The sequence below is a fragment of the Pholcus phalangioides genome, unplaced genomic scaffold (assembly GCF_987345545.1).
Source record: "Pholcus phalangioides strain wild (caught in Gottingen) unplaced genomic scaffold, Ppha-v1.0 ptg000011l_1, whole genome shotgun sequence".
Taxonomy (NCBI): Eukaryota; Metazoa; Arthropoda; class Arachnida; order Araneae; family Pholcidae; genus Pholcus; species Pholcus phalangioides.
In genome coordinates this window covers 55,503,318-55,525,039 of record NW_028301604.1, presented here as the reverse complement: position 1 = coordinate 55,525,039, position 21,722 = coordinate 55,503,318, and positions in this window count along the sequence as shown.

Genomic DNA, 21,722 nt, shown 5'->3' with positions numbered 1-21,722 from the left:
CAGTCAGAAGATCGCTCAATTTGTTTCTCTTGAAAAGGATTTAATGAGCCAACGCCCGCAAATGTGCGATTAAAAAAAGCCTTAATTACTTTACAAGACGATATTGTCTCCTTCACTTTACTGAAGAAGCGCAGCCGTTCTTAAGAAGAAAAGCAAAAAAAATAAAATATAAATAAATAAATAAATAAAAATATTCGGCCGAGTCGCCGCTTCAAGAGTTAATTAATTCTTACATGACACCACCATCTTTTCTATGGAGATGAAGGCGAGGGAAAGTGAATTTATGATTTATGATGATCCTCCAGTCTTTGACGAATCAGAGTTCCTAACCTGGCAATATTTGACTATGATGGTGGAAGAAAAAAAAAATAGTGGTGAAATTTTTTGAGGTAAGTTTTTTTATACAGAGCAATCGATTTATCGATAATCATCGCGATCGTCTGAAAGTGCAATCGATATAGTGAACGTCTTGCCGCAAAGAATGTGCACGTTTACTTTTACCTTTAATTTGGGAGACCCTCTGTGTCCAAACGCGAACGAAAACGAGCTTTGCTAAATCAATTTTTGTCACGCACGATTTTTCTGCTTCTTGGCGCGAATGTTTGGAACGAGTGCAAATCCGTCAACCGAGTTTTGGTCACGATGGTCTGTCTAGCGGACAATTTTTCCGATCCAACGTTTTTGTTGCTCATGAATTCCATCGTGCGTAGAATGGGTGTAACGTAGAAAAAGTAGATATATGGTCTTTATTTATTCAGTGCAAGTTTTTCTCATGTCACACTTTGTATTAGCACGAGGTTGGTAATCCTCGAAATTACTTGAATCGCTCTTTATCTAAAAAAAGGTAATAATAATAACCTATCTACATCTATCGAAACTATCAATAGATTAAATAAAATCAAAAACGAAATATCATACCAATATATAACGCTTTCATTGATAATCGATAGCACTAATTTAAATGAAGAATAATAGAAGGATGGAGGAAACAGAACGGAGCATATAAAGTTTTTTTGTTTTAACTTAATATTATTGTTTCTTATCATGTTGCATTGATAACCCCTAGTGAGTTCTGTAGGAGTAGTTTTGCTGAGCTCTTCTCCATGTAACATTGTAGAAATATTGTTAATTGAACTGATTTTTGTTTACAAATGTTTTTTTATTTTTTCTTGAAAGTGTTGGTTGAATATCATGGTACAAAGGTAATGGAAGGGGTGGCATTTCTGTGGTTTTTTCTAAAAAATTGTTGAATTGATTTTATTGTTACTGTTTATTTCTGTATACTGTAGTTGGATGTTGCCAGGAATCTAGTAAGTTACTCTTTATGACTCCATAGAAGAATCATCCTTTTGGGTCAAATAGTGTTTGTTTTTACAATAGTTTTGTCTTGTCTTGTCTGATAAAATAAAAAATAAAATAAATAAAGAAATTTCAATTTTTTTTGTTCAAATTTTAAATTTTGTCTTCATTCGCTTTATTATGTTAATGGTTTTATGTATGCGTTATACTGCATAAATCAAGAAACATTATATATTGCAGGAAATATACGATTCAACAGAATCGAATGCGAATTCGAAGCATAGGTCCGTTGCGTTTTACACTATCTACCAATAAGTATTTGGACACCTGTGATAGAAAAGAAAAACTAACTTTATTCAAAATCAATAGTTGGTAGAGCCTCCACGAGAGGCAATTACAGCGTGAACCCTCCGGGGCATACTTTCCACAAGTCCTTGTGTGACGGCTAGTGGTATTTTCTTCCACTCGGCTTGGAGAAGACATGTCAGTTCCTTCACCGATTTTGGACGGGTAGGGCACCCCTTAATTCGGCGATCCAACTCGTCCCAGAGGTTCTCGATAGGGTTCAGATCTGGGCTCTGGGCAGGCCAGTCCATTCGATGAACCCCATTGGCACCATACCAAGCCTTGGTTAACCTCGCAGTATGACAGCTGGCATTGTCGTCCTGGAAGTAACAGGGGTCCACCCCGTAAAACTGCCACAACGTAAGAAGCACATTGTCATCCAAAATAGTGCAGTAGGCATCGGCGTTGAGCTTACCATGAATGGGGAGCAAGGGTCCCAGTCCATACCAGGAGAAACACCCCCAGACCATAATTCCACCTCCGCCGAACTTGACTGTTGGCACAATGCATTCTGGCAGGAGACGTTCTCCAGGAAGACGCCAGACCCAGACCCTGCCATCTAAACGGTAGAGGGTGAACCTTGATTCGTCGCTCCAAAGAACCCGTTTCCACTGATCTACGGTCCAATTTCGATGTGCTTTGCACCACATTAACCGAGCAACGCGGTTGGACTTTGTGATCAAAGGCTTATGGGCAGCAGCACGACCATGAAAACCAATCAGATGTGCTTCCTTACGGATGGTATTCATTGAAACAATACTCCCGGATGCCTGTTGAAACTCCTCGCGGATGAGGGCCATCGGTTGGGTGCGGTTCTTCCGAATTTCTCTGGACAGCACCCGTCGGTCTCTATCTCCCAGTTTCGTTGGTCTGCCGACTCGGGGCAAATTCCGACAATCACAGCTCACCTTCCACTTCTTAATCACATAGGCCACTGTCGATTTTGGGTACTTCAGCTCGCTAGATATGTCCCTTAAGGATCGGTCATTTTTGTAATACACGATAATTATACCTTTCTCGAAATCAGAGAGCTCCGAACTGCGCGGCATCTTGCATGCGACTAATGCCGATGTTGTTTCCTACACGATATATACCGGCGGAGGGCGTGACGTATCTCAGGACCGCAGATATCGTCATTTGCATAGGTGTCCAAATACTTATTGGTAGATAGTGTATTCATTCATACTGATCGAGAAAATTTATTACGGTTTTCGTTCTATCTACACCATGGTTCTCAACTGGACCATATAGCCTCTTTACAGTCCTGGGGTATTCTGATGGGGCCGCGGATGAAAATCACATAGAAAGGGGCACAGATAGCTGTGAAATAAAATTTCGATATAATGAAATGACGCGTTTAAGTGAAACACGACGAGAAAAAGGGTGACTACTTTCTGAACTCAGTGGAACTTTCCATAGAAATATGGTCATCTTAACACGTAGGCTCATCCGGGTATCGCCCCTGGGGGAGGGGCGTTATTACAGGACAGCCTACAGAATTATCCTATCTGATACTATGATTTTCGAGAGTAGATAAATAAATGTGTAATCATGTACAGTATTTCTAGTCTGTTCAATAAGTTTAAGGGCCCCTCTCCCCCTTTGGGGGGGGGGCCCTGGATAAGACAGGGGTGCCACAAGAAGAAAATGTGGTCCGAAAGGAGGCATGATCGGTAAAAGATTAAGGAACACTGATCTACATTATCCATATCTGTTTTTACAGCAGAACTTCGGTTAACGAGCAATTCGCATTAAAAGCAAATATTTTGAACAAATTTTGACTTGGTTAATGAGCGATGATCCGCATTAAGAGAAAAAAAATTTACGATTTGGTTATTTATTTTCACGTTATCACAACTGAGCTAATTGGTTTTCTCTTTCTCCGTCCACACACGTACTGTACAATTGTGTGTAGTATTCTCCCCTTACAGTCTCCGGTCACCATACCTAACTCGAAAAACGAACACACGTGCGAACGCGACTATTTACGATACGAACCTAGATGTTGCGTTTTAACCACTCGTATGTGAGCTTGAAGTTTTTAAATTATGCTTGGAGAAAACTGTGGGTTGATTGCATTATTGATCTGCCAAAGTTGATTAGTGACTTTGAGGGGCTAGCTCATGAATAGGAGCCGACATTTGTCTAAGAGATTGTGTTTCTTGGGGAAGACCATGGGACAAGAGGTACGATGAGGATGGCATTCGAGTGCTAGTGGTAGAACATGGTCAGAAGTTTACCGTAGATGAACTGATGGATCTCCTTTGCACGCAATAGAAAGAGCTTATGGAAGGTATCTCGTCTGAAAAAGAGGGAAGTGAGAAGTCTCTCACTTTTCAAATGAGATTAGAGAGATGTATAGAATGTGAGAATGTTGTAATTTTTTTTAAAAAAAGAACCACTCAAATAAAGCTGTAGCAAAGCGAGCAATGAATCTGTCCAGCTACAATGAAATTTCTTATTTCCGAGAAATCCCCTAAAAAGGAAGTAACAGAGTCCGTTTAAACGTCTCAAACGACGTCTCTCACGTCTTTTAAACTTAATTTGCACACATTATCGTATTGAATGCTAATTCATGTGGCGTATTTATATTATATACATTTTATTGTGTTATTCATTGTATAATTATGTTGTAATATTGACTGAAGCCGTTTTTATTAGTACTTTTTCTGTGAATGAATAATTGTAGAACGCATTATCCGAGTTTCCGGTATTTCCTATGGGAAGTTTAATTCGATACACCAGCGATTCGGACAACGAGCACGTTGGCGGAACGAATTAAGCTCGTTAACCGAAATTCCACTGTATTTTGGTTTGTTTTTTTAATTATCATTTGGTCCAGTATTCGCGCAAGTTTAGGCATTCATCGAAAGAGCGCAGATTATTATTTACCAGTTAAAACGTTGTGTCGGTGCCAAATATTCAGCTCACTCATGAACTGAAAGAAAAAGATGTTAAAATATTTCAGGGTGACAAGACATTGTGCTAATGTATGGATGGAAGAAGCAGGGAAAGAAAAGTAGAAAGATGAAAGTATAAAAGTAGAAAAGGATTTATGATTTATACATAAGGCATTTTGATCTCGCGCTCAAAGGACGCTTCGGAATGTTTCGGAAAAAAAGGAGCAAAGTAAAAAACAAAACTGAAAGTACGAATTCTGCCTACGCATTCGTGTTATTTATTTACCTAAGAGAATTGGAAAAATTCAATGTGTGAAAGAAATGTAAATGCCTGAGATATACAGGAATAAAGAGAAAAATTTTAAAAATTCAGATGCCGTTTGTCTTCTTTAAGGAAAAGTACCCGCAGTGCTTTGGGCATCCGTAAAACATATACAGAGGGAGAGAGATGGATATATACGGGTATATTCAGCAAAGAAGATAAAGTCTTGCTCTAGTACAAACATTATTTGTTCCTATATGTACGTATAAATATATTCAAATTAAAAACTTTCGAAAAATCCTCGGGTTTGTACATAGTCGAGTCACATTAATGTAATATCCAGAAAAACCTATTTGTGTGGTTCAAGGCGCAGCAAGATAGTCTGGAAGTGACATATTAAGATGCTTAAAGGTTTTTTTTAATTTATTTACGTAGATTGAAGTCCGTTCAATATCTGCTGAAAAGTGAGAAGCGGAAGATGTATAGAGTTTCCATTATGATCGAGCTGGGTCCAGATGTGATCGAACGTGTTTATGTCTGGAGAATTGGAGAAATTAAAAAAAACCTTGGAAATTTCGGTCACTCTCATTCAACAATTTCCAGCCATCATAATGGTTTAGAGTAGCTTCCAGAAGGAATTTGTGAACCTATGGGAACCTCTTCTTATAAGACAATGCCACAATAACATTTCTCAGACAATAATACTGCGGCTAACAGCTTGTATCCAGAAAATTTTTCATCGGATACTACAGCAGCTATCTATTCCATGTTGTGAGAACGTAACTCATACAACGAAGCAATCCTTTGGCAAACAGAAGAAGTACAATTTTAATGCCAATTACAGTAATTTTTACCGAATCCCCTTCGTCACTATGGTTGCAATGGCACTTTATCTTCTTTGGAGCACCATACACATAAATGACCAAATTTGCATCATTGTATTTGTATTTTCGTTCCGCTGAGCAACCGAGATTGAAGATTTGGTATCAATCCAAGTGGGAAACTCGGTCAGCGTGATACTCTAATCCTCTGAAGACGACACCCATAGCGTGTCGAAATGCATTAGGAACTTTTTAGTATTTCCTGGTATTTGCCTTATTCGTTGACGATTTTTTGAGTAAATAACTTAATTCCGTTTTTCTTTTATATGTGATTTTTGTAGCTATTTGCATATACAATGAACAGCCGGAAATACTGGTCGTGCGATTCCATGTGAATGTGATTGTAATGTGTCTAAACACGTAAGTGGTTGCATCTGCTTGAGTAATGGACATCAACTGACTGTGAGAATACCATATTATTGTGATTATAGACTGACCTTACACATGGTTTAAAAGTTTGAACTCGTAGGATTGATCACAGTACTTTTGAAGTGAGGTGGAGATTGTATTTCCACTTACGGCCGTTTAAAGATTGCATTGTGACCTACAAATTTCCTAAAAATATTCATTTTTCAGCAACAGTGTGGTCGTAAAAATTTCTAATCAACCTGGTATATATAAAGTCAAATAACAATAATCGTTTCAATCAATACAAGAAATTAGAATAAAAATAATCAAATTTCAATCTCGGAGTCAAGAATTGGCGTGGGAACTTCGTAGCTTCTACGACATACTGAACGCACGGTATAAACTTTTGACCTAGAGTGGGCTCAGGAACACCATCACAGATGATGATTCCAAAAGAATAGTATGATCAGACCTGCCCTATTTTCAACTGCATCGGGTATGTAGAACGATAAAGGCTAGAATTGGCCTAGTAATTCGTGTCCGGAAAATTCACCGCCAGCAATTCACCTCTATGAAAATTCACCGGCAACAGTTCCATGCGAGTCAGTTAACGAGGGAGTGAACGGTTGAGTCAATAAGAGAGTAAGTCAGTCCGTGAGCGAGCTACTGAGTCCGTGAGCGAGTGAGGGACCTAGTGAGTATGTGAGTTACTTACTATGTAATTATTTTATTATTGTTATTTCATTATTAGATTATTTTACCGTTCTACTTCATTTTACATAAATCATTAATACAAATTAGAAATAATAATAACCCAAGGACCGATCCTTGTGGGACTTTTTTCATTACATTTTGAAATGTGCTGCTTTTACCATTTATTATGGCAGCTTGTTTCGTGCTGTAGTAATATGTTTTAAACCAATATAGTACATTACCTCGTATGCCTCCTGAGAAGTGTTTTTATTTGATAGAATATTTAAATATTTAAATATAAAAAACGTAATCAAATGTCTGTTTTAATTCTAAGAAAACCTTAGCTGTCAAATTTCAAAATTCACCCCCTAAGGGGGAGGGGGGGGTTGAAATATTATATGGAACAATCATCACTGAGCCGAAATCGCTGGAGCCATAAATATGAAATTTAGTAAGTATTATATTTCATAACCAGTTGTTGTCCACGGATTCGCTTGCGTCGATTTTGCAATCTCAAAATTACTCTCAGTGATGATTCCCACCCCGTAACACTTCAACACCTCATGATTCCTCTGGAATGCTTTATTATTGGGCATACTTCATTATCTTTTAATTCTGTTGTTTTTTATTCCTTTTAACGTTTCTTTAGAAGTTTCTGAGTAAAACATAGAGTTAATGGAATTATTGAATATACTCTCTTGTATTGTGCAACAGCATTTTGAAAGTAAGTTTCTAAATTTCTTCTAATAAAGTCATTATTAAAAACTTTCCGCCATATCTTTAGGATCACTCACTAGGTCACTCACTCACTCACTAGATCTGACGGATCATTTCTAGATTTCACTAGATCACTCACTTACTCACACTCACTCACGGACTCAGTAGCTCGTTCGCTCACGGACTAACTTACTCGCTTATTGACTCAGTAACTCAAGCGCTCACTCCCTCGCTAACTGGCTCGCATCGAACTGTTGTCGGTGAATTTTCCGTCGATGAATTGTTGGTCGGTGAATTTCCCTAGCGGTGCAGTGCATGGCAGTGAATTGTTGTCGGTGAATTTTCCATAAACCTTAGTAATTGTATGATGATTCAGTCATTTGTATATTCAATGACGTTCCGAGTGCATCTGCAAGAACCTGAGACAGGCGAAAGCTACTTCGATACACTGTACTACTTCCTGACAGCAGCAGGTTCCACCCATATCCTGCATTTATTTTGATAGTTTTGGCTTTTCACAACGAGACCATGTAACACCACACTCGTATGAGAAGAACTTAATCGTAGTTTTAGGAACACTCATCAAAGTTTGAAGTTATAGTCGCGAAGCACTTTCGTTTTAAAAACTCAATCTGGAATGATTGCTTGCGGCGCTCACTCCAGTCTGGTGCCGACGTCAATTTTTGTTTCAAAAAACCCTAACTTCAAAGAACTGATTATGAACATTATCGTATAACATTCAGAAAAAATAATTATAAATATGACATTTCAACCGTTCACAAAAGGTTTTGGGCATTTAGCAGCCATTTTTCCACAAATATCTGTCTGTAGAAGACACAAAAAATTGTTATCACGTGAACATTTACTTTCTTCCCGGAAATGCTGTGACCTTGACACGGAGATGAGGTGCATAAGGGCCGTATTCACCGACATGGTTTATAAGCTATAGTCACAATTTTTTGATAAGAGATCGACACGTATTGGTTAAATTCAGAGTTTTAACCTATCTATGTTGATCTCTTATCCAAAAATTGTAACTACAGGTTTAAACCATGTCGGTGAATACCGCCCTTAGTTGAACAATTTTTTTTTACTAATGTTTTTTTATAAACTGTAGTACTTATACACTTATGAGGCGGATAGACAAAGAAATACGGTGATTCAAAATCTTCCTTCCCAATCAAGTATTAAAAAGTTATTGTGTGTAGTAGGTTCCCGGACACTGTGGCATGTGTACAAAAATGTGAATGCTCATTCCGTAGCATGCACTCAGCTGCTGCAACCCCTATGCTCCGGTATGTCGTATCATTTTACAACACTGTACCGAAAAAAACAAATTAGCATAAGTTACCAAGCACAGCTGCGTAACAAAATTAAAAAAGGACGACTGCGTACGTACACTGACAGTATACTAGATAGTCTACGCCGTGACGCAATGGTTCTTATCCGGCTACTAATTGGACACGATTGTTTAGGTGAGTACCTCCCCTGAAAAGATATTTATGAAAGACGTATTGTTCGCTATGTGAACCAAAAGAGTCCATGAATCAAAACCACCTGCTCGCCGTAGTGCACAGGAGGTGATTTGATCAAAGACATTCATTGTTAGAGAACCGGAAAACTTTTGGACCAATGACTTTGGTCGTTATATTTTGCGTTGTCATATTAATTGTTTGTCTTGTTTTCCCATGTATAATGTTCTCCTATTAGATATTAGGGAAAAACGTATGCTATTGTCAAACTGGAATTTATTTTACTTTCACACTTTTTTGAGCGTACTTGAATTAACATAAATATATATATTTTAGGTACTGTAAGAATAGTTGGGAAATTATGACATCAACCTTAATACCATTGTGATGGATAGTATATCTTGAGAGAAAAAAAACTGAAAGACGTTCGTTATTGTTTTGTTTTTGATCAAATATTCAAATAGAGGAATATTTTTAATTGTATCATATTTTAACTGAAAATTAAAAACGTTTTCCCGCTTAGTACGACTTACTTTCATTATTCCACCTTTTACTAATATTCATCGAGATTTCCCGTTTCCTGCTTACATCATTGTTCTTATGACGGTATTTGAAAAACACCACAAGCGGGAAACAGATTCATAGCCAATTCCCCTTGTCGAAAATTACTGGCGAACCGTTGATCCTAGAGGCATGCTTCCAATTGGAAAAAGTATCCCCACAAATAACGTGTAGACCTCAGATACATTATTCATATTGCAAGGTGTCGTATACTTGTTAAATCAAAATAATTAACTTTTTACACATACACTCTGACCTAAAAAACCCAATTAGGAAGTTGTTGTCCTATTTCTTTTGAGCCCCCCCCCCCTCCAAAAAAAAATCCACATTCCCTACTGCGATATTCGCTCAGAGAGTTGAATTCAAATAGCAGAGAGAGAAAATGTGGGAAAGATCTGCATAAATGAGGGAAAGAAGCGTCGTCCCTTAGTTTATGTGGTTCTTTCCCACATTTCTCTGTATTTTAAATTCCAGTATCTCAGCAAATATTGCACTTGGAAACGTGGAATTTTTTGGAAGGCTCAGGAGAGACAGGATAACAACTTTCTAATTGGGTTAAGACAAGGTGTCCGTATATAAAATGGAATTTTTTTAATTTCAATAAATATACAACCCCTCGAAATATGAATAACGTATCTGAGGTCTACACGTTATTTGGATACATTTCCAATTGGAAGCATGCCTCTAGGATCAATGGTTTGCCAGTAATTTGAGGCAAGGCGAATGCCTCTACACACTTAATTTAAATAAAACACGTCAAAGAAATTTAAAAGAAGACAAAAATGCTGGTTCAAAAAATTAAGAAAAAAATACATTTTTTAAATAAGTTGATGTCATTCCAAAAACCATCCAAATTAATATTATTGTATAATTTCAAAATATTTACGAATTGACTTTTTTTAAATAATTTTTCTGAAAAAGGAATGTAAAATAAATATTTATCTTTGATACTTAATTGGAAATAGTAAGGTGATTTCACTCAATAACTGGCTGCACTTGATACGTCTATACAAAATCTTGCGTAGAAAAATTTAAAAATCAAAAAATTTCTTCTATATTCGCCAACGAAGTTGGCTGAAAAAATTATGCCAATAAAAAATATGGATCTCAAATATGACCAAAATACCAAATATAAAAGCATATATGACCAAAAAAATTAATAATATATAATACATTGCCCACAAAAAAATTATGGTTGTGTTATCTAAGTATAGATAACTTTTCGATTTATCCTACTATGAATACCGTACTTCTTTTTAAACGTATCAATTGCGTTAGAATTCACAGCCCCAGCAGGTAAGCTATTTTTGAATAGCTTAACAACCCTATTAGAGAAAAACTTCCTGTGACACCACAATCTGGAATTGTCCCTCTTACTGAACGATACCGGTGTCCCCTTGTCGACGCAGTGGATTCACGGTGTATTAATAACTTGCGTTCCTCCAATGTAAATATATTCAAGAAATCTTTTGAAGAATAGGTCTTTCTTAATATCTCAAGCCTTGTGTACCAACAAGAGCAAGCGTAGCTAGCTCTTTTCTGCACACCCTCAACCAAGTCTATGTGACTCTATAGGTATGGTCTCCAAAAACTTACGGCAAGCTCCAATGCAGGACGAACTTATTCGTGAACCAGAGGGCGTGGAATGAACAAACTCACTTTTTACGAACAAAGGGTATGACATCATGCAAAACAAAGAGGAGTTTTGATCTTGATTCTTCCCATTCACTTACTACACCCACTGATACCAACCGTAAAATCAACCCTAACCTTTCCCTCGAAATTTCGAAGTTGTTTCTTCGAAAACAAGGAACCATTCTTTTATTGTTCAGTTTATCCGCAAAGAAGGTACCAAAAAAGTTGATAACACGATGATCACTAGAAGAAAAGTTGTCTCCAACCGAAACATGTTCAATAAGATCCTCGGAACTAGTGAGAATCAAATCCAAAATATATATAAGTGCTCCTCTGATACCTGCTGATACAATAAATTATCCAGAACCAACTTGAGAAAATCCCTCTCATATTGATCTCTAGCCAATAGGTTCCCCCAATCGATGCCCAGATGAATAAAATTCCCTAATATTACAACCCTTTTATATTTACACATCTACGAAATTTCTTCATAAAGCTTGGAGATGTACTTTGGATCCCGATTCGGTGGGTTATATCGAACTCCTACCATAACCTTATGACGCTTTTTGTTTTCAAGCTCAACCCATATATTTTCAATATCACTTCTCTGTACGTTACACTCTCTAGCCTTCAAACATGATTTCATGTAAATCAATTACCCCCCTTTCCTAGCACAGATTTATTTTTGAAAAAAGTATCGCATCCTGAGATAATGTACGAATGGTTCATTACTAACGTTTGCCCAAGATTCTGTAATGGTTACAAGAAATATAGTTTTTAAAAAATCTTTCTTATTGCCCAAGCTTCTGGCGTTAATTAGTATAAATTTTAATTTGCCCGAGATTTAGTGTCAATCGAAAAGCCATCCAGGTCAGAGGTGGTTAGTTCCCCGTCAATACTGATATCATTATCATTAACTAACCCGCATTCCCATTTACCTGGTCTGGGGGTAAAAACCTGATCTAAGCCTATCGTAAACCTCCCAGACTCCTTCTATTCAGAGAGACGAATCCCTGATTAGTGTTCCATTTTTACATCAAGTAATCTGTGAATAAAAGCTTGAAATGCGTTCTACAAAGTGTGCTGTTTTTGACTTTTTAAGCGAGTTTGGAATACGATTTCTAAAAATCTGTTGATTGTATCATTACAAAATTTCGATATGATATCATGTGATGTAATGTTAAGTTCATTAACCTAATTCTATGGTCTCTCACATGCGTTTGTCTGATTACAGTGTTTTATATACGATATGCTAAATGAATTTTCAAAGCATTCACACGTACATCAACAGATATCGGTGTAACTTATGAGTATAAAAATACAATCCTTTAAATTTTGGTTCATAATCTGCATCACTACCATCTAAATGTACTCTGAAAATAACAATTAATTCATTCATTGAATTTTTTAGCGTTTCGAATATTACACGAATTTTGCTTAAAATATTACATGAAAAAATGACTATAAAATTTAATATTGATTTTACTATTTTAAGACACTTTCTATCAAAAGATGTTATTAAATTTCACCGCAGTGCCATTTTGTAGAATAAATGCTAAGAAAGGTAGTTGGATACCTTAATTAAATCTGATTGTAAAAAATGGAAGAGAGAGAGAGAGTCGTCAAAATATTGTGGGTAAATATAAACATTTTAAATCACAAATGGAAAGTTATGGCATTTATTCCTCTTCACTCAGTTACAAGAAAAAATCTTTTGCACATAAACTTTTCTTCCCCAATGAAAGATACGGTTATATATATACACACACACACACATATATATATATATATATAAACACAGTATTTTTTTTTCTCGTCATTATAATTCCTCGACCTTCCATGAATTTTTTTTATCCGTATTTTTTTTTTCTATCCACCGCCGGTTGGTTATACTTGTAGCGCCTCGTTATGATCGCCTTCAACGGAGATCGATGACCTCTCAAAACGGCAGCCCTTGCCGTAGACAGAGTCCTGAAGATGTCATTAATCACGATGGCTCACGTGAGACGTAGAATCATTTGTTACCCGGAGATATCTTGGACAAGGTACTCCTAATGTAAGACAGAAAATACTCGTCTTTTCCCTTTCTTGGCGTTTGATTATGGTGAACGTAGAAAAGTCAGCAGATAATACTCGAGATTTTTCCACTTTGATTTGCTACTTGTTAAAATTCAAATACGATTTCGGAAAATCTAAAATTGAACGGCTCTAAATTCATCGGAACTAATGTAATTTAATTTCTGTTTGTAGTTCAAAAAAATTATATCATTACCTCTTATCGAAAATTATTTGCTACAGCGTAAAACTTCTCTTAACGACGACAGCAATAAAATGGCTCCAAAAAGACATTTTTCCCTCAAAACACTAAAACCGAGAAAAAACTAAAACTTTAAAAGGAACTTTTATAATTGCTGAGAAATCAAATTTGCTGAAGTATTTTTGCTTTTCACTAAGAAAATAGCTTCGGTTTCTTTCATTGAAAAATTCATAGTAATTGATGACGTATATAAACCATAATTAACATTAATAATTAATTTTTTTCCACATTAACGCCGAGAAACAGCTTTGGCAATTTTTTTTTAAGATTTAAGCAATTGAAATGTTGGGAACAACGAGAATATAATTTATACTATATTCAATAAATTTCTTATAATAAACACTAAAAAATGAAATATTTGAAAAAATCAGACGTTGTATATTTTACCAACGTACATATGGAAAAGTTTTGTCTTACTGTTCACCATTAAGTCAATTTTTTGAATGAAAGATAAAAAAGGAAAATATTCGCGATTTCTTGCACATTATTGTTTTTATTTCATAGTACACTTATGCACTGAAACGTCATTATTAAACCAGACCCTTTCGCCTCAAGCGATTTTGAACGGACTGAAGTAAACGCACGCCCAATTCGAGATTTGAACTTTTTTGAATAGTTTATTATATATAGTCTGCCTTATATATACTTATTAGTCTGCCAAGTCATAAGCTAAGCATCGTATGTTTTATCAGTTAAAACGATTTGTAGAATGGAAATTAGAATCCCTGAACAAATTATTTTTACAGACATTTTTTTTTCAACATCAAAAGATACTTTAATAAATATTTTTTAATAAAAAAAAAGAGTTTGATTACTAAATTGCCGTTGCCGCGTTTTACTGGAGAACCATTGATCCTAGAGACATACTTCCAATTATAAAAAATTTGCCAAATAACGTATAGAACTCAGATAAATCATTCATGTTACAAAAAGTTGTATAGCTTTAAAATATCCATACTTCGATCTAGGGCTATCCATACTTGGAATAAGACAACCATAAGTATTCTTTATGGGCATTGTATAGTATTTTATCATGTGTATATATTCATTATAATTTTTTTGTTAATTGCATTTTTAATTGGGTTGCTATATTTTTTTTGGAAATATATGACATCCATATTTTTATGGGCAACTTTTTCTCAGCCACCTCGTTGGGCATTTTGCCTGTTGTGGCGTTGTATTTGTATAAAATTTAAAAAAAAAAGCTTTTTATACGGACACCCTGTCCTCAAAAACCCTATTAGAAAGTTTCTGCCCTGTCTTTTTCCTGAGGTCAACAAAAAAAACTTCTACGTTTCTAAGTGCAATATTAGCAGAGATATCCTAATTCAAAATTGGAAGAAAGTTGGGAAAGAATAACATAAAAACAAGGGAAAGAAGTTTTATCCGTTAATTTCTGCTGTTCTTTCCCAACTTTCCTCCGGTTTTTAAATTCAAATATCTCTGCGAATATTGCATTTGGAAACGTGAAATTCTGTTGTTGGCCTCAGGAGAGACAGGGCAGCAATTTTCTCATTGGATTTTTGAGCACAGGGTGTCCGTATAAAAAGTTAATTTCTTTTATATTATTATAACTATAAAACCCTTTGCAACATGAATAACGTATGAGTTCTACACGATATTTGGGCAATTTTCTAATTGAAAATATTCCTTTAGAATCAGTAAAAATGCGTCAAGTGGAATTAAGTAATCACCGCGCGCGTGTATGTGGGTGTGTGTAATATCTCAATGCATAAATTTTCTCTTCCCCCCCCCCTCCTTTTTTCATCTAAGAAAGAATTCTGTAACTTTTTTTCCAAATCCACTTAGATTAAAAATAAATATATTTTTTTATTCGTCATGTGTGTGGTTCAGAACTGTTATGTTGGATGCTGCAGAAGCTATCGATTTCAAACAAAACTGGGTTATTTATAACTTTTTACTTGATATTATTTTTGGGTGTTGTTCGGAGTATCAGTGAATATCCGCGTAGATAGCCAGTTGATTCTACTGTGAAATCAATCGCTTCTCCAGCAACAATTCGGAATGAAAAGGATTAGCGAACAGAGGAAAAGCGATTTTTGTAAATCGCTTCCACGGAAAAGAGAACAGCGAGCAAGTTGTTCCGCAAAAACGAACGAACGAGCGGTGATTGTTATACGATACCTAAATTTGTTCTCTGGAGAACGTGATGGAAAAAAAGGTAAAAGCGCAAAGGTACTACAGAGAACGACGAACATGGTAATGCCTTACAGGAACCGATCCGATATTGAATCCATTGGATTTCCTGACACAAATGCATTTTTTGTTACGCGCAGGAGACGAAAAGCTCGTGAAATCCGCCGAGGTAGAATTGAATCCATGTTCTCTTTTCTCTTTATTCCAATGGTTCAGCTGACGTTGTTATAGGTCTTCCTGGCTAGAAAGAAACTGTTCTTACTGCCAACGAGAACAAACTCTTCAAGAACTTTCTCTCTGACATGAATTGTCATATTCTTCCCAATTCCTATAACTTCAAATTCACCCTTATGCAAGAAAGAGTAAAAGAAATTTTGTTGGAATTATACTTTTTTTCTTAAAATTTTCTGTTGATGAATTGAAATGAAATATAAAATTTTAAAGATGGTGTCCATTTGCTATCCAAAATATACACCTAGTTGATGAAAACATTTTTCAAACATTGCTAAGAATTAAGCAAATACGTATATTTTACTTAAACTTCGAAAAGTTAATGTACATCTGATTGAGAAAGTTTAAATCTCTATGAATTGGAGCAATCACAAATATAAAAATATAAATTATATAGTGTTCCAAATATACGTGTATATTTGGTTTTATGTAAATCATTCAAACTTTATACATATATACAGGGTTTTTCATGAAAAGTATCCTGAAAGAATAAACATTCTACGTTCGAGTCTAAAATATGAAAAAATATGAAAGTAAAATATGAAAAATGATCATAAAAAACGCATACTTTACTAGTATTATCTGCACAAAGAGAGAGAGAGAGAGAGTAATATCACCATTCAAAGTACGATCTTCCTGTATATATTGTCGGCATTGTCGTTTTAATCAATATTTTTTGCAAACATTTGAACTTGCGACAACGCAAAAATAATCAGATGATGAAGAATAACTGTAACTTATGTAAAAATTACTCATAAAATATCTTCGCAATATTCAGAAAAGATGAATGATATTCACTAGACGCTCCAAGATGAAAAGAACACACATATACATTAATATTAGAACGTGATATAATAGATAGCCTCTTATATTGAATAAACTATCTTTTGCTTTACAATTTACGTATATATACAACATATTTTCCGAGACGATGGCGAGGCTAAACTTTCTATTCCGCAAAGATAAATACTTTATCTGCGTTGTAGCTCTGATCTGTTTCCACATAGTTTCAGTTCCCAAGAGCTTAGAAAATCAATACGTGGAAATTTCCATTTTGATCGCTATACGAAATTGCTTTTTCCCACCAAGAAAGGTTATTTAATCTTCAGAATGATTTAATCTCACGTAGACTGCTCTTGCTTACCTTTCATCTAAGATAAATATAAATTCATTCAAATTCTATTTCCACTTAATAAGAAAAACCTACAAGTAAAAGCACGCACTGTGTCTTTGCAGTACTTCTATTACCGAAAAAATGATAGGTTTCTTTTTTTTTTTAACTACCTATGAAATTCACAGTATTTCAATAGGCATCTATGAATCCGTTTCAACGTGCACTCGATGAAACGAGTAGAATGACTCGTTATTTTTGGTACAACACATTTTGGTGAATTATGATCGATGGAAACCGCTAAAAAATATCAAACAAAAGTCACAAGCGAGCTTAATTCTACACCACGTAATAATTTTGCTTTCGTAGATACAAAAAGTTTTATTATTAATTGTACAAAGCCCATTTCATACTAGTACCCCTATTTGACTAATATCACATCCATTTGACATTTTTGTTCTCAAATTTTTAAATTGTGCAAAAGAGGGGAAACGATTGATGTGAAATATGTTCACAGACAAATGCAGTTACGTATGTTTTTTGCCGATAATGATATTGAATTATAGTCTGTAATATCGTGTGAATTTTTTGGAATACAGAAATTTTGCCACAAATTTTAAGTTTGTGGTGAGAAAAAGCTTCCTGGAACTTGAAAAATGTGCATCATGCTACACTACTGCAGTAATAGAGTAAGGGAAAGTGGTGCCCGATGTCCGTCCCCTGTCATAAATTCGTCCCCTCTCTAATTTGCATATACAGAGCTGCTATCTTGCGAAAGTGCCAGGAATCTCTTCAGAACCATTCAGTTGACTACTTGCAGTGACGCAGTAGCTTTGATCTCTTCATTTATGCTTTAATTTTTCAAAAATTGTTTTTGTTATAACTTGTTACAGCGTGAAACTAACTCTGACAGTTATATTTATACCTTACGAAAAGTTTTTTTTTATCAGTTAGCGATTGTTAGTTGTAGATCACTAATTCAATATTGCGTTGTATATTCGTCGTAGTCGTGTAGCTGTAGTCGTTTACTCAGGAGCAGCCACAATTTAGCTATAGCTGAACTCCTGAATCCGTCCCCTCTGAGTTGCAGAGGGAAACTCATCATATGTATATATATATATGTATATATATATATATATATATATATTTTTTTTTTTTTTTTTTTTTCCTGACTACTTAGATTCATTTTGATTGGTGTATGATAACTTGTGGTCTTTTATTTGTCTTGTTCATGAAAAAAGCTAATTATATAAATTAACAAAGTAATAAATATAACGAACTACACCCAGTGGACATAAAAATTAGGAACACCCTCCTACTCACCACTAATATCGTGGGGGACCTCCTCTGGCTTTGATGGCAGCAGATATTCTTTTAGGCATGGACTCTACAAGGTGCTGAAACCGTTGAGGAGGAATATTAGCCCATGCTAACGGAATGGCGGTTCAGATTAGGAGGCAAATTCCCTCAGATTAAAAGGAGGGGTTTTGGAGCTTTTAACAAACCTTTCAACCTCGTCCCACAAATGCTCAATTGGGTTGAGATCGGGTGATTGGGGTAGGAGGGAGGGGGGCATTGAAGCAATTGGAACTCTGAATTATGTTCCTCAAACCAATCTCAGATAATTCCAGCCCCGTGGGAGGGTGCATTGTCCAGCCGCAAATAGCCATCATCATCAGGAAACATTATGGACCTAAACAGGTGCACGTGGTTAGCAACGATGTGGAGTTAGGCGCTGGCATTGACGGATGCTTACAATGGAAATAAGGGACCAAGATTATACCAGCAAAATGCTCCCCAGACCGTAATTCTACCGCCACCAGCTTGAACAGTTGTCATGTGGCATGACGGATCCACGGCTTCGTGCTGCTTGGGGCCACAAACGGATCCTGCCATCAAGGTCATGGAGAAGAAATCATGACTCGTCAGACCTCCTCCAGACCAACCATGGTCCCCGCTCTGTCCTGACTCGTCAGACCAGACAACCTGCTTCCATCATCCAATTTCGGCGTTCTCTAGCCCACTGAAGCCGTTTCCTTCTGTTTTGCAGCGAAATCAAAGGGACTCTTGTTGGTCGCTGACTATTAAAACCAATTCGTTTAAGATATATTTCGTAGAATGTAAAAACATACTTTGTGATGATCCTGAGTTATACTGCTCTGCAATTTGTTGCGTTGTAGCTCTCCTGTTGCTGCACACACAATGCGTACCAGTCGCCTGGCACTTCTTTCGTCCACAAGTGATTTCCACCCACTATCCCTCTTTCCGCTCGATGTTTTTTGACTTAACTGCCATACTTTGAAGACTCGAGATACTATTGTACGAAGAAAAACCCTTAAGAAGGTTAGCGGCTTCGGAGATGCTGGAACCCTCCCCCCTTCTGACGCCCACAATCATGCAGCGTTCAAAGTTACTGATATGTCTTGTTTCTCTCATGAACAGGCAAATTGCAACGTTAACTGGTGCTTCTGATCAGGAGAAAGCTTTTTATCAGCAAATCCGGTTTATTACGTCAGCGCACGTGCGGCATGGATGAGTCCAAGTTCGAGTAAGGGATGTTTCTAATTTTCTAGCCGCTGAGTGTATATATATATGCATATAAGAAACTAAAATAAATGTGTAAATAATAAACGGAAAAGAAGGGGACGGAATTAGGACACCTTTGAATAAAATAAAAAATTTGTGTTGTTTTGATTATTTATGTTTTTGGTTAGAAAAAATTTATTTAATGCAATAACTCTTGCAGCACTATTAGGTAATCGGTTGATTTACTTAAATCAGTTTTTAAATTATTTTTAACTCTAAACAAATTTTCAGAATTAACGATTTTGCATAGGGGGGGGGCGGTATTTGGGCAGTTTTCCTTACTATACACAGCTCTTGTTTTTTCGCTCCGAGTAATGACAACTCTGTGGTAATATAATTGTTTCTTTTCGCATTATATAGGACGGATCAATTTTTCATTTATTAATGTCTTATCACTGTAACATAAAATGTTACATTACATCTTAATTTTTTTGTATTGTGTAGCTCAAAAAGTGGTTGAATAATAGGAAATCCACAACACGAAAAAATGTAACAATCAGACCGATCATTTTGCTTTATAGCCATGTGAAAAATATCATAGAGAAGAATTTTTTCACAAAAAATTGAGAAAAAAAGTTATCACGTGATTCATCAATTGAAAACTACCTAGTTGAACCATAAGCGGATACAGACTCCTCGAAATAAGCGGGCAGATTTTCTACCTCCACCCTTTTGCCCATATGCTAATAATAAAATTCTTTGGGGAACGGGGGGCGGTCGCCCCTACCGCTTCCTTCTGTTACCGCCTATGATCTGAACATATGAATATGCGGCGATATCCGTTCTATGAATTAAAGAATTTATAGGCAAACCAACATGTGTAAACGTTACTACCATGCAATAAATCATACAGTGTATAAGCATTAACGGGAATGAAAAAGCAATTTTTTTTGTAAGCTTTCACAACAAAGAATAGTAAAAAAAGCGATTGGATTCTAAAATGAGAGATGAAAGAATAACCCGAGTTTTAAAACGGAAGGTGTAAAAAATTTCTAAATTGTCAACACGGAGGAGGAATTTTTTGTTTCTTTACAAATGGCCCCGGGGCTTTATTTTCATTCAAAAAAGTCGATTCTTCTTTTGCTTGTCTTATTTTACGGGTTTTCATTTTCCCCACTGTTTTTTGTGATTCTTTTTTCTTTCTCAGGGCGGGAAGAGGACAAAAATTAGTTTTTAACCCAAGTCAGTGAATCTTGGTGTTATTAATAAAAACAGGAGCCACAAAGTTTTATTGAGGGTTTGGGAAATGAAAACTAGACAAAAAAAAATTGGCAGCTTTATTTATTTCTTTTCACTGTTATTTTTTGTGTCGGTAAATAAAAACACAAGTGAGCTCTTTGTTGTGTTTTACTTCTTCGAAAGGTTAAAAAAAAATTCAACAAAAGTTTTTTTTTTATTTTCTTATTCTAAATTCAAAATAAGCTGAGGGTGGGCTCGGTTGTGGAAGAAATAACGGCTGCTGCTTATTCTCGTGCATTATATTTATTTTTTTCTTTTGCTTTTTCTTATTATTTGTTGACGCCGGAAGGAGGAAAAGAAGATGGCTAGTGATGATGATGCGAATGGAAGGAAGAATCTACCGGAAGATGCTCCATTTGGTAATTAAAATGAGCGGCGAACTGCTAATCTGCCTGATTGCCTAGTCACTGACTTCCGGATGAATAGTAATCGTTCTGCGACACAATCGAAAAGAGCCAAGCGAATTCGCAAATCGATTTCACAAACTGAGATTCCGCGGCAAAGCCAGAAATATGATATAACCTTTACTTGGAATAAGGAATACGACCGGTTCTTCTCCATTTTAGTAATGTGAGCAGAAAGAACCCTATATCGAAGTTATTCCGATTCGATTTCAACTTGTTTCTCTCCGTCGCTCTCTCTTTTGATCTCTGTCTTGTTAAAGTATCGAATAAGAGAAAACATACTGATGAAATATACTGAGTAAAAACACGAATATTCCAATAAAAGTATCGTTAACTATAAGAATCATTGAATGACAGCGTGTAGTTTGCATCAAAAAACACTTGTTTGCTGGGTTGTTCACGATTCAAAAAAGAAATATAGTGATACCTCGACTAACGAACGCCATGGCTTACGAGTTTTTTAATTAACGAAGCTTTTTTTTTCGTGATTTTTCTGCCTCGGCTAACGAACCGGATTCGGCTAACGAATATTTTCGATAAGGATGCATCAGCTCTCATAAAACA